This window comes from Tursiops truncatus, chromosome 6 (assembly GCF_011762595.2).
Source record: "Tursiops truncatus isolate mTurTru1 chromosome 6, mTurTru1.mat.Y, whole genome shotgun sequence".
Lineage (NCBI taxonomy): Eukaryota > Metazoa > Chordata > Mammalia > Artiodactyla > Delphinidae > Tursiops > Tursiops truncatus.
Genome location: NC_047039.1, coordinates 26,513,017 through 26,526,791, shown reverse-complemented (window position 1 = coordinate 26,526,791; position 13,775 = coordinate 26,513,017). Strand labels below are relative to the sequence as shown.

At 50.5% G+C, this 13,775-nt stretch overlaps 1 pseudogene; it reads left to right on the top strand.

Moving 5' to 3' along the window:
- Positions 1 to 252: 252 nt before the first annotated feature.
- Positions 253 to 8,980, top strand: LOC101320065 (RNA transcription, translation and transport factor protein-like; annotated as a pseudogene).
- Positions 8,981 to 13,775: the final 4,795 nt, after the last annotated feature.

The window sequence follows — 13,775 nt, the reverse complement described above, 5'->3', positions numbered from 1 at the left end:
CTGGAAAGCAGTTCACAGTTGGAGCAAGAATCTAAAAAATGTTTATACCCTTTAAGTCAGTAATTCCCTTTTGGGGAATGTGTACAAGTGAAGTGACCAGCTATGCAGATAGTGGTGCATAAAGATGTTCACTGAAGGGTTGTTTATAATAAGCATTAGGAATAGCGTAAATTTTCAGCAATTGGAATATGGCTCAGTAAACTGTGTTATTCCTATGTAGTCAAATATGATGAAGCCATTTAAATGCGCTTCATGGAGTTTTATAATGAGGCAGGAGATAATTTGAAGTGACAGTGCACAGGAGAAAAACCGGAAGGGAACACACCAAAATGTTAGCAGTGGATGCTTCTGCTTTTGTGCATTTTTCTGCACTTTGGACAAGAGGCAACTCCACCTAATGTCTGGCCTGTGTCTTTGGGAAAGAGGGGCACACTGACCCAGGAAGGGTCTAGAGGCATGGATCCGATTCAAATCCTGGCACCACGCGTTGGCCATGACCTTCAATTCATTAATTAAGTTCTCTGAACTCCAGTTTCCTCAGTCACCAGGTGGCAGTGGCACCCAGTTCCCAGGGTTGTGAAAGAATTGCTAAAGGAATCCCCAGGCGTCCAGCAGCCCAGTAGGACTGAAACATGATAGCCATCCTGGACTCTGGCCACCTCCTGCCTTGCCACCTGTCTCCTTGCCGGTGGGACCTGCCATGGAGAGAGGAATGGCCCCGATTCAAGAGAGCCATTCAATCCCCATTTCCACAGGGGGACATGGAGGTTTGAGGTCTTAGTGATTTGCTCAGGACCACAGAGCTAGCCAGTGGAGGGGCAGACATGTGGGCTCGTACAGACAGAGCAGAGAGGAGCATGGAGAGCCAGGTGCCACAGTGGCTTGGCAGGGGTCCTCAGACCAGAGCCACGCCACTGTCCAGGGCAGGTTCTGACCGGTGGCCGAGTCAGGTTGTCCTGCCAGCTGGGGTAGCTGACTACCCCAGGGGTTCCCAGGGGTCTCTCCCACCCAGAGTTTCCACTTTACACTCAGTGGGCCCCATCAGCCCCCATCAGCTCCCAGGGGAGCCACACAATTTTCCATGTGATGCAGAAGAGGCATTTTCCTCTGGCTGGAGACTCAGCCTGCTTGACTTGGGGTTTTCCAGCAGACCCGGCTCGAATTGCAATGCCTGCCCCTGGGGATGCCTGTTCATTCAGAATGAAGAGGTGCCCAGGTGACATAATATGTCATCAAACACCTGTCGAGTCTACTGGGGGCCAGGCCCAGTGCACACAGTGGAAAATGGCCACATCACGTGAGGAAGCACTGCCTGTCTTTCAGCTATGCTTCCTTCTGCGGTGGCTTCATGCACAGTCTGACCCTTCCTGGAGAAGGCACGCATGTCCACCAGCAGCGCCACGTCGAAATTCCCAGCTTTTCCCTCCATAGCCCTAGAGAAAGCCCAAGAACGGAATGTCTTTAGCTGACAGGTCACGTGGTCATCCCTGAACCACCCCTGTAGACAGGGCTGGGATGTTCTGATGTGCCAGACTGGGCACGTGTCTCCCATGGGTCCAAGGACTGCACGTGGGAGGAGGGCTTGTTCCAAAATAAGGGGAAGCATCCCACCTACACCCTGGCGTTGACCTTGGGGAAGCAGGCTTGGTTCCCCTTTGAAGAACTGCACCAACCTCCAGGGAGCCCCACGCACGCTTCCTACCCTCGTGGCCTCAGTTTTCTCATCTGCTAAATGGCTCACCTCATCACGCCACGCAAGGGAGAATGCGAGGCCCCAAGACAACCTGGCACACAGTAGGTGCTCATTAAACACTAATGCCGCCCTCCTGGGCTCAGTGCTCCGCACACACCTGCCAAAGAAGCAGGTCAGAGCCGCTGGGGCCATCAGGCTGCAACATGTTTTTCTAGAAGGTTTTATGTGAACTACACATCCAGGAATGAAGTCACTGATCAATAACCCACAGCAGTGACCCCTCAATTAACAAATACTTATCGGTCTTAGAGACAGAATTGCCATTTTGCAAGATAATTGAGCACCAATGACCAGAAGCATACTCTGCTTTGAATAAGGACCTGAAATATGACTGGCATCCACAGGGCATCAGCGGGGTACTACAGGCAGCCTCAGGGCCTGGGGTGATCTCTGCATCATTATCACAGGGACAGCCAGGCAGGAGCTGAGCCCTAGAGCCCACAGGATAAGGATGTGGGGCATAATGTGCTGTGTTGGGGCTTGACATGTTTCTGGTCTGTGTCTCTGAGGATGTGAGTGGTGGTGGGGGGCGGGGGGCAGGGTGCCTTGGTTCTGAAGCTGAGGGGCGGAGGCCAGCGCAGACACCAGCAAGAGCAAAGTAGGTCTTTTAACAGGAGGAGAAACCGAGGCTCAGAGATGAAAAGGGCAAGAGCATACAGTGAGCAGGCTACAGAGCCAGGGCTCCAGGTTCAAAAGAGGCTTCGTCTCAGCTAGAGGGAGCTTTCCATGAACATTCGTCAGATGTGTGCGTGTGTTGGGGGGAACTTCCAGACACAAGAGCAACAGGGGACTGGGCAGGGAAGAGAGAGGGGGGATTTAAAAAGGAAAGGTAAAAAATAAAAATAAAATTAAAAATAAAAAGGAAAGGTAGGGGATTTCCCTGGTGGCACAGTGGTTAAGACTCTGTGCTCCCGATGCAGGGGGCCCGGATTTGATCCCTGGTCAGGGAACTACATCCCACATGCATGCTGCAACTAAAAGTTCATATGCCACAACTAAGGAGGCCACGTGCCACAACTAAGGAGTCCATGAGCCACAACTAAGGAGCCCACCTGCCACAACTAACACCCGGCATTACCAAATAAATAAATAACTTTCTTTTTAAGAAAAGGAAAAGTAAAACTGACCAAATTTTAAAATACTAAGAAATAAGATCAAAAGGCAGGCATTTCCTTGAGGAAAAAGATTCACAGCAGATACAAAAGGTAAGGGGAGTTATCATTAATATGCAAAAACTCATATGAGTCAATATGGGTTCAGTATGAGTGGAAAAATCCAAATTCCCAAAAGAAAAGAGAGTGAAAGTCACGCTCAGACAAGCACAGAAAGTCATGGAATGTGTAGAACCACAGTTTCATCTCGCCAGGAACTGTCATAAGGCAAGACAAACAGGCATCTTCACGTGGAGATTAGCAGTCCTGGTTTAATAATAAGGTCCGATGCAGACAGGCAAGCTGTGAGCAAGTCAGTTGGTCCAACCTTTCAGGAAAGCAGCTTGGAAAAGCCTCACACTTATTCTTACTTTGATTCACTTTTGGGATCTACCCTGAGGAAAGCAAAGATTTAGACCTAGAGTGGTTTACCTTAGAGTTACTATAAATGCCAAAAGATTGGAAATGACAAAATTCCAGGGGGAGGCCTGGGTGACCCTTCATTATCCTAGGCCAAAGGGTTTATGATCACTTGTTACTGCAGCAAATGTGGACTGATACACTCCACACTGGATTCCTGGCACAAGAAAGCTTGGTGGATCCTGGAAGCTCAAGGAACAATTGTTAAAAGAGCAAATAAAGGAATGATCTCAAAGAAAATACACCAGATATCAGCAGTGGTTATTTCTATTTGGGTGAATTCCATTTTTTGCTTTTATGCCTTTCTGGCAGCCACAGCTGTACCATGCACTCACCTGCTTGGCCAACCCTGAACCAGCTGCTGAGTCAGAAGTTTATGCATTTGTAATTGTGTCAGATTTTGTCAAATCGCTCTCAGGAGATGTCGTACCAATTTACACTCCCACCAGTGATATAGACATGCCCACAAAGCACGTTAATTGACTTTTGCATTAGGAGAAACGCCATATCCCAGCAAGGCTTTAATTTCCATGTCTCCCATCATGCGTGAGCTCAGCCTCTGCCCGTGGGTCCAGACCAGTTTTCTTTTCTTTGAGCTGTCCTCATAGGGGCTGACATCTCCCTGCCCTGCCAACCCCCAGAACACCTTCGCTCAGCTTCTGAGTGGCTGGCTCTGTCTCTTCCATCAGCCATAGGGTCAGAAGTCACCTCCGCAGAGAGGTGAGGTCCCTGAGGGGCCCACAGCCCTGCCTGAACTCATCCTGATCGAAGCATCTGCTTTTCCGTAATAGACACTCAGGTCCCAGCCCAGGGACCCTGCCCTTCTGGTGCTGGTACCTCCATCTTCCCAGCAGGCCCTGAGCCAGCTGGAGATGAATCTTTGCTAACTGACCCATCTCACTCTTCTGAGCTCCCCACTGAGCAAGGCCTTTAGCCTCAAGACAGAGGCCTGTATGTGGCCATCAGGAGTGTGGCCTGGACTCAAGTCCAGCCCCTGGGCCACTGTAGGCCACACCACCCTGAGGGAGAGATGCCTAGGCTGCAATAAGTTCACCTCTTGCGCCTCAGTTTCCTATCTGCCAACCCCCAATGTCACCATAAATATGACAGAGCAGACATCTGCAGTGCTTCCAGTAGGCAGCCTAGGCCAGAACATAGGAGGATCGGTCACTGCAGCTCTAGGCAGCTAAGGACCACGCCCCTGAGCTCTCCATCCTCCCCCAGATTATGCTGGGGCTGGGTCAGCGTCTCCCCTCCCAGGGCCCACTGTCAGCCTGTGCCATGGTTGGGGTGAGGGGCTGCTGGATTGATCAATTAGTCCATGCCTGGTCCCTGCCAGCCAGACCCCCCACTCCGTGGTCCCCATGGCTGCCTGCAGCCCATGCCCGGCTCCGGTGGTAGAGGCCAGCATCCCCCACACCACATGGACTGATGACTGTGGGCAGTGCTGACTGGAGTCCAGGGTGTTCTCAGGGTGGCACCTGGAGAGGGGCTAGCATGGTCCAGGGGTGCACAGGGACCGGCCATTCACAAAGCACCAGCACCAGCATTCACTCGCGGGGTCCCAAGGTAGCCTGGCCCGAAGGAGGTGATCTCCGCAAGGGCAGGGACATCCATCAGGTCACCTCAGCTGGGTCTCCGTGAGGCTGCATCCTGCTCTCTTCAGAGTGACCCAACCCCCCTCAGTCCCTCCCTCCCTGCAGCTCGGGCAAGCCAGGGCGTGAACACCTGCTTTGAGAGCAACAGCTTGGGACTCCATTCACAGCAGCATTTTGATCCCACCTTTTCCAACAAGAATACAGCATAGGACTCAGCATTCCGGGAGCCCAGCAGGTCTCTCACACTCCAGCCGCTGCCTGTTTCCCTCCACAAGGAGGTGCCGGCTTCCGTGTCCTCAGAGGCATTTTCTACACATGGACCCTTTCCCTCCTGGGTTTGCCCAAGTGGGGGCAGGCCAGGCACGCTGCTGCCTCACTTTCCTCAAAATTCTGGACATTGGTTTGTCTATTTATATTGTAAACACTTTCTACTGCAAAATGCAAAACAAACCCAGAAACATGCATTAAACAGACTGAAGAATCACTACAAAGTACACACTCACGTGACACCTGCAGTGATGCCAGAACTCTGTCCTCCTGGGTCCTGACACCCCAGAGGTGGCCCCAACCCTGCTTTCACAGTAATCACAGCCTGGATGCTGTTTTGTTGTCTGTCGTTTTGCTACCAAATGAACACCTGCAAACCTTGCATATGACTTTGCCAGGGCAAGGGCAGGGCAGGAGAGGCACCGGGTGAGCCTTTCCGACCTCAAAACCACAAGGGCCCAGGGAGCCTAGCTCGAGTCTGAACGCCCTGTCTGCAATGTCATGGAGCAGGGCGTCACGCCCAGAAGTCCTGCTGCTGCTTCCACTGAGAGCGTCCACAAGGCCTGTGGTCGGTGTGTAGGTGCCTGCAGCACGGAGGAGCATGGCCCTATACTCCGTCACTCAGGTGACACTGATGGGCTGTTTGGGGAAGGTTGCTCAGAACATCCTAGTGAGGGTTCCCACACTTCCCTTGGGCCTGTGCCAGCAGGGGAGCTGCTCTCATGGTGGGCAGTCCTGGGGGGCCGTCCCACTCCCCCCAGCGCTCCCCGGGGAACCTAGCCCAGCCAATGGGTGAGTGGACCTTGCTGTATTCACGCTCATTGAAGACCATCACTTCCAGTTCACCCTCCGCTGTTGATGGCCACGTGGCGTTTTGTTGCACCATGTGCCATGTTTATCTTCCCAAGCCCTGTTGCGGGCATTTTGATGACTCCACCCTTTTGCTTCTTCAAAAACAGAATAACCTGTGGAAATGCAGCTCATGGGGTAAATACCTAGACGTGGAGTCAGCTAGCCCCAGCACCCCTATCCACACCAAGGTCCCATCCAGGTCCCCAAACTCAGCTGAAACTAACAAAGCCTGTCGGCCTTGGCTTTCACCAGCCCGCCCTGCTGAAACGGGAGGCCACACCTCAACTCTTCAGGGTCTGCACATGGTCCTCCCACTGGCAGGGTGGAGGCCAGAGCCAGCCCTGTGAACTCTCTCACAGATGGGGCCTCTCTCCCTCACTCCCACCTCGGAAATCACCTCGCACCCACCTTTTCTAGTATTTAAGGCATTTTCTTTGAGCTAAGTGCTTGCATCCCCATAAACATCTGCTACTTCTTCTCTTATGTCTTGACTGAAGCAGTGTGCTATCAGAGAAAGTTCTGAGAAGGGGACTTCACCTATAACCCCACCTCCCAACCTGACAGCCACCATGCTGTGCTGTGTCCCCTCTAGACTATTCATGGGCACACGTGTTTCAAAGTGTGTTCATTCATTCCTTCAGCAAACACTTACTAGGTCTTTCCTAGTGGGTCCAGGACCCAGCCCAGAACAGTCTAGTCACTGATGAGGTTCAAAGACCAATTCCCACCTGATCCAAGCAGTGTCCATGTTCATCGCCGACTCTGCAGGCTCCCTGTGGAGGGGGGCTGGGAGGCGAATGGTTTCCCTGGGAGCACCGAGCCTGCAGCCTTGCACCCTCATCTTCTTCCACAGGAATTTAACACAAATGGCGCGAGGCCCTGCAGCCACAGGTGGAGGCAGCCAGGAGGCTCAGCGGTCTTGAGCGGGTGGTGGCACCCTTCTCCAGCCTCGGTTTCCCCACTTGCAAGGTGAGGACGGGCAGATGAGTGAATGAATGTGGTAGTCTCTGCTCAGAGGATTAGAGGATGGAAAGAAGGGAAGGAGGGAGGGAGGGAGGGACACAGAGAAGGAGGGAAGGGAGAAGGTGGAAGGAAGGAGGGAGGGAAGGGAGGAAAGATGAATAGGCAAAAAGACAGGATCACGATCTGTTAAGGATAAACTAGGAAGTTGCCCCCGTATGGTCAGCTGTGAAACCCTGGGCAGGTTCACTGACCTCTCTGAGCTCTCCTTGTTGACCTGCAGGATGGAAACTATAATAATAGAGGGGAAGATAGCTTATCCTGGATTCCCAGCACCTGGAGCTCCCAGACCCGGCACTGTTCTGGCATTTTTCTTGTCTGTGCACTTTAAGAAGCACATCGTGGTGCTCAGTGCCCAGTCATGGTCAGCTCGTGATATACACCCCGCTGTGCTGGGCTCCTCAGGGTGGGGAGGTGCTGCTTCCATCTGACTTCACCCTAAACTCACTGCGGATCAGCAGTTCAGTCGCAGGGCCAATTATAAAACAGTGTTTATTTGTTATTTAGTTGAATAACTTAATCTACTCTGAGGTACTGTGTGTACCTCTGGAGATATTTTTTGAATGCATGCATGTTGTGCATGACAGAGAAAATCAACATCATCTGGTCCAGCCCCCAGCTGATACAGGAAGCCCCTCCCCGGGACCTGAGGGGTGACAGCCAGCCCTGCTGGCATCTCTCCAGGATGGGAGCACACGGCCTTCAAGATGCCCAGACTTACTGCAGACCTGATGTTCCTGTGCTGTAACTGCCCTGGGACAGCCAAGCAGGGTCCCAGAAACAGTGAATATCCCCATCCCACCTACATAGCCAGGCCCCCAGCTGTGCTCCTGTCTGCCACATTGCAGTTTTCCATCACATCCCCCGACCTAGCCCCAGAGAAAGAATCACAGTGCGAAATGAATGAGGACATGAATTTGACAGAAAGCTGGAAATATGTGGAAACTGGGCAGAAATGTTTAAGAATGCCCTGGGCTGGGGGGCCAGAGTTGCAAGGACATGACCAACCCTCAGCCACCACATATCACACTGAGCAAGAAAGTCTTTTTTTAATTGAGACATCACTTACATGCCATAAAATTCCCCTTTTAAAGCATACAGTTCGGTGGTTGTTAGCACATTCACGGACTTATGCAACCATCACCACTAATCCAGAATGTTCTCGGCACCCCCAAAGGATACCCCGCCCTCCCGACTGAAGCAGGGAGCACGATGGCCTTCAACTACCACCACCTACCTCTTCTACTGAAGAGATGAAACAAAACTTAGAAACGATGTTTGCACTGAAGACCAGAAAAGGAGATACTACAAGACTGAAGACAGAGGTAAGCTAAGAAACATCCAGAGCAGTGACCAGCCCAAGTTCTTTGAAAAGTATCTCAGAGATGTCAACTGTTCTTTCAAGATTCAGGATGGACAAGAAGCAATTGACTGGCTTCTTGGTTTAGCTGTTAGTCTTGAATATGGAGATAACGCTGAAAAATACAAGGATCAGGTACCTGATAATGCACAAAATGCTGACAATGCAACTGAAAATGCAGAGCCCGGGATCAATTTGGATGTAACTAATCCTAATTTTAGGGCTGGTGTCATGGTCCAGGCTAACCTTCAGAGTCAGCTCATGGTGGTTACCTGGCAGTGCTTCAGGCAATTCGCATTTTGGTCCAGGAGCCCTGACACGGGATGTAGCTGCTAGCACACACCCAGCAGAAGAGGGCTTGCCTGTTGGTTTAGACAAGTATATTCTTGGTTTTGACACAAGAGACGTGGTCCTTAATGAAGCTGGTCAAATTCTGCACTTGCTGCATGTAGAAGAGCTCAGAGAGCTGCAGACAAAAATTAATGCAGCCAGAGTGGCTGTTCAGGTGATTACTGCTGATCCAAAGACAGACCACAGACTGGAGAAAGTTGGAAGATGAACATTTTAGAACTTTAGCTTCCCCTTTACCTAGTACTCTCTGGCATATATTTGGAAATCAAATACCACATTTTCAATGGAAGAATCCCAGAAATTTGACTATGTCCTAGAGAGCTACCATCATTGCCTTTTCTTTAATAAAGTTTAGGAAAGTGGAAAACAAAAAATAGATCCTGTACCCATCAGGCAATCACTCACCACTCCAGGCCCCCCAGACCTTGGCAAACACGAGTCTACTTTCTGTCTCTGGATCTGCCTATTCAGGACATTTTATATAAATAGAATCATACCATACATGACCTTTTGTGCCTGGCTTCCTGCACTCAGCATGTTTTCCAGATTCATCCACATTGTAGCATGTACTGGCACTTCACCCCGTTTATGGCTGATTAATATTCCATTGTTTGGATACACCACATCTTGTTTAATCCATCATCCAATGGTGTATGTTTGGGTTGTTTCTGTTTTTTGGCTATTATGAACATTCGTGTACACGTTTTTGTATATATCTAAGTGGAGTTGCTGGGTCGTAAGGTAATTCTGTGTTAACTGTTTGAGGAACCACCAAACTGTTCTCCACAGTGGCTGCACCGTTTTACCTTCCCACCAGCAGTGTATGAGGGCTCCAATTTCTCCACATCCTTACCAACACTTATTTTCCATTTTTTCTATTCTAACCATCCCAATGGGTGTGAGGTGGTATCTCACTGTGGTTTTGATTAACATTTGTGATGTTGAGCATACTTTCATGGGCTTACTGACCGTTTGCATATCTTCTTGGGAGAAATGTCTATTCAAGTCCTTTGCCCATTTTTTTTTTTTTTTTTTTTTTTTTTTTTTTTTTTTGCGGTACGCGGGCCTCTCACTGTCGTGGCCTCTCCCATTGCGGAGCACAGGCTCCGGATGCACAGGCTCAGTGGCCATGGCTCACGGGCCCAGCCGCTCTGCGGCATGTGGGATCTTCCCGGACCGGGGCACGAACCCATGTCCCCTGCATCGGCAGGCGGACTCTCAACCACTGCGCCACCAGGGAAGCTCCTCTGACCATTTTTGAATCGGGTTGTTTGTCTTTTTGTGGTTGAGTTTTAGGAGGTCTCTACGTATTCTGGACACTAGACCCTTGTCAGATCTGTGAATTGCCAATATTTTCTCCCATTCTGTGGGTGGTCTTTTCACTCCCTTAATAGTGTCCTTTGATTCCAAAAGTGTTTAATTTTGATGAAGTGTATCTGTTTTTCCCTTGGTTGCCTGTGCCCAACAAAACCTTTGACTAAATTCTCCACGCTCCTTAGACAAAGTCCTGTGCCCTCTCCCTGCTCAGTCTCCTGGACAGCAGGCCCGTTCTCAGACCCTGGTGCGCTGCGCCCCCTGGTGGCGCCTGGCCATTCAGGACACGTGGGCGATCCAGGCAGCAAGGCACAATCAGGCTCTGAGGGCATCAACGTTAGATGTGACAAAGCAACATCTGTGCTCAAGGCTACTTTCTTCCTCTGGGAAGAGAGAAAGAGGAAAACATTGCCGCTTCCCAGTCCCAGACACAGCTGACCACTGGCCATCTCTCTTTGCATCCTGCCCACTATACTGTGAGGTGAAGATTCCAGTCCCCACTCTACAGAGGAGGAAGCTGAGGTTTGGGGAAGTGCAGTAAGTGCCCAAGGTCCAGAGTTACTGATGGAGCTTCAGGGACGAGCTCTTTCATTTATTCTTTCAACAAACATTTGTGAGGATGTATCCCCACAAAGACCCCAGCTGAGCCCTGACCAACTCAGTCAGGGACAGACTTAACAGGATTGATGCCATTGGGAACTTCAGGCCAGGACTCCAAGGATCCTGGCCCGGGGTCTGGGGTCAGCGTTTGGTGGGGAGCGTGGAAGAAGGGATGTCATTGTTCCGGGGCTGGCAGCCCAGAGCTGAATGCTGACTGAAGAAAGCCTGGGAGGGAGATATCAGAGGCCTCATTCGTCCTGCTCCTGCTGTGAGTGGAACCCATTGCCCATGGAGCTCCCGAGTCCCCCGAGAGCCAGCCAGGTGGGCCCCATCACCCGACAGAAAAGTCAAGAAAAAGTGCAAAGTGCAGGATGGTGAGAACGCGGCCCTGCCCTCATCTGTGTGTATGGACAAAGAACCTTGGTCTGTGTCTGCTTCACTCCTTCCCAACAAGAGATTCCAGAAGGAAACCCAAGACCCAAAGGCAGTGGTTTCCTGGGTGTGGGTGCACTGAGCAGGTGGAGGCAGGCACGGGGGGAGGCCTTCTTAAAGTGCCTGAGTCACCTGAATATGACTTTCCAAAAAATAAATTAAAAATAAAAAAGAATGATCAAAGTGTCCTAGAATTGATTGAGGTGGTAGATACACAATTCTGAATATACTAAAACCACTTTAAGTGGATAAAATGTATGGGGTGTGGATGCTTTCTCAAGCAAGCTGTTAAAAAAGGGGAAATTTTCTGTGGTCCTGAATGTTCTCCGTGAAATGGTGGGAAGGACGGCACGAGTAGTGGGCTTCCACTGGCACAGACGGGCTGGGACACCTCCACGCATAGATGTATTTGCAGGCTCAGGACCGCCAAGGGGTGGCTGAAACACAGATTCCTGGCTCTCTCCCAGACCATCCAACTCAGCAAATCTGGAACAGGGGCCTAAGAATCTGCATTTCTGAAGTTTCCTGATGATGCTGGGCTGGTCCTGGGACCCACTTTGAGCATTGTTGGCCCAGACAACCTCTGGTAGCACTGGGTACTTCTGGGGGCAGGTGTGAGAGGGAGAGGTTTCACCACACACCGTTTTGAATTTCATACTGTGGGATCAGGCTACTTAACAAAAAATACATAAATAAGATTTAAACTTAAACAATAGTTAGAACTTATCAGAATTAGGTGTGTGTTGGGCTTCTCTAGTGGTGCAGTGGTTGAATCCACCTGCCAGTGCTGGGGACACAGGTTTCAGCCCTGGTCCAGGAAGATCCCACATGTCGCGGAGCAACTAAGCCCATGCGCCACAACTACTGAGCCTGCGCTCTAGGGCCCGTGAGCCACAACCACTGAGCCTGCGTGCCACAACTGTGAAGCCCCTGCGCCTTGAGCCCGTACTCCGAAACAAAGAGAAGCCACCGCAATGAGAAGCCCGGGCACTGTAACGAAGAGTAGCCCCCACTCGCCACAACTAGAGAAGGCCCGCGGGCAGCAACAAAAACCCAACACAGCCAAAAATAAAATAAATAAATGTATCCAAAAAAACCCCATTCTAACTTTAAAAAAAAAAACGAATTAGGTGTGTATAGCAGAGATGGCTAAGTGCACTCCACTATCCTTTCTCTTCCTCTATCATAGAAACTTTAGTTGGGAGCATGGATGGATACCTGGAACAGAAAGTTCATCTCCCTGATTCCCTTCCATCTAGGTATAGCCACGTGGCTAAGTTCTGACCATAGATGTGAGTGGAAGTATCCAGAAACTTCTAAAAAGTGTCTTAGAGAGTTCCCTCGTGGTCTAGTGGTTAGGCCTCAGCACTTTCACTGCCGTGGCCCTGGGTTCAGTCCCTGGTCAGGGAACTAAGATCCCGCAAGACGCACAGTGTGGCCAAAAAAAAAAAGGAAGTGTTTTAGAGTGGAGGATGCACACTTCTTCCTCTCTTCCTCCTTCCTGCTGGATAGATGCAAGCATGATGGCTGGAATTCAAGCAGCTATTTCGGCCACAAGGTGGAGACTACGTACTGAGACGAGCAGAACAGGAAGTTAGGAGGAAACTGGGTTTCTCACAGCATGGAACTGCCACACCAGGCTCATCCTGCTTGCCTTGGGACATCCTCTACATGATAAGAAAGAACATCTTTCTTGCCTAAGCAACTGGTATGTTGGGGTTTGTGTTACTCATAGTCACACTTGCCCCAAGCATATAAAGTAACTGGCACAGCATCTGGCCCATCACAAGCATCCCAGCTGAGGATCCTACCCAGTCACACATGTATGACGGGAGTGGAGTAGAAATGAACCCAGGCCTGTAAGCCTGGGAGGGAAGCTGACACAAAGAAGACCACGAAATTCCACTGCCCCACCCCAGCCCTGGCCCAGCTATTGGTCATTGGTCCTTGGTCTCTGAAGGCCAACACCTAACAAAACGACAAGTGTTAAGCCACATGTTTTTCTGACTGTACGTTTTGCCAATTCAATTAGATTTTCCTCTTGTTGATACTGGAGTGAGTCTTCATTTCCTGACCATCTGCTGTTTGGGTGGCAGGAAAGTCCTCTGAGTGCTAGAGGAGAAGCCCAGATTGAACGTGCTCCACGGACGCCCCAGGAGCAGAGGGACTGATGGCAGTGTTCCCGGGGAGGTCCCGACAGCCGCACCACACACGGGGAAGCTCAGGCGCTGCAGCCCCCGGTCCGAGCCTGCGTGGAGTTCTTCCCACTCCAGACGCTCGTAATATTATTCAGTTTAAAAAGGAAGGAAATTCTGATACATGATGCAGCATGGTTGAACCTTGAGGATTATGCTAAGTGAAATAAGCCAGTCATAAAAAGGACAGATACTGTATGATTCCATGTGTATGAAGCATCTACAGTCATCACATTATAAAAACAAAAAGTAGAATGTGGGGTGCCAGGGGCTGGGGGAAAGGGAATGGAGAGTTAGTGTTTAATGGGGACAGTTTCTGTCTGGAATGATGAAAAAGGTCTAGAGATCTTTTGTACAGCAATGTGAATACACTTAACACTACTGAACTGCACACTTAAAAATGATTAAGTGGGGGCTTCCCTGGTGGCACAGTGGTTGAGAGTCTGCCTGCCGATGCAGGGG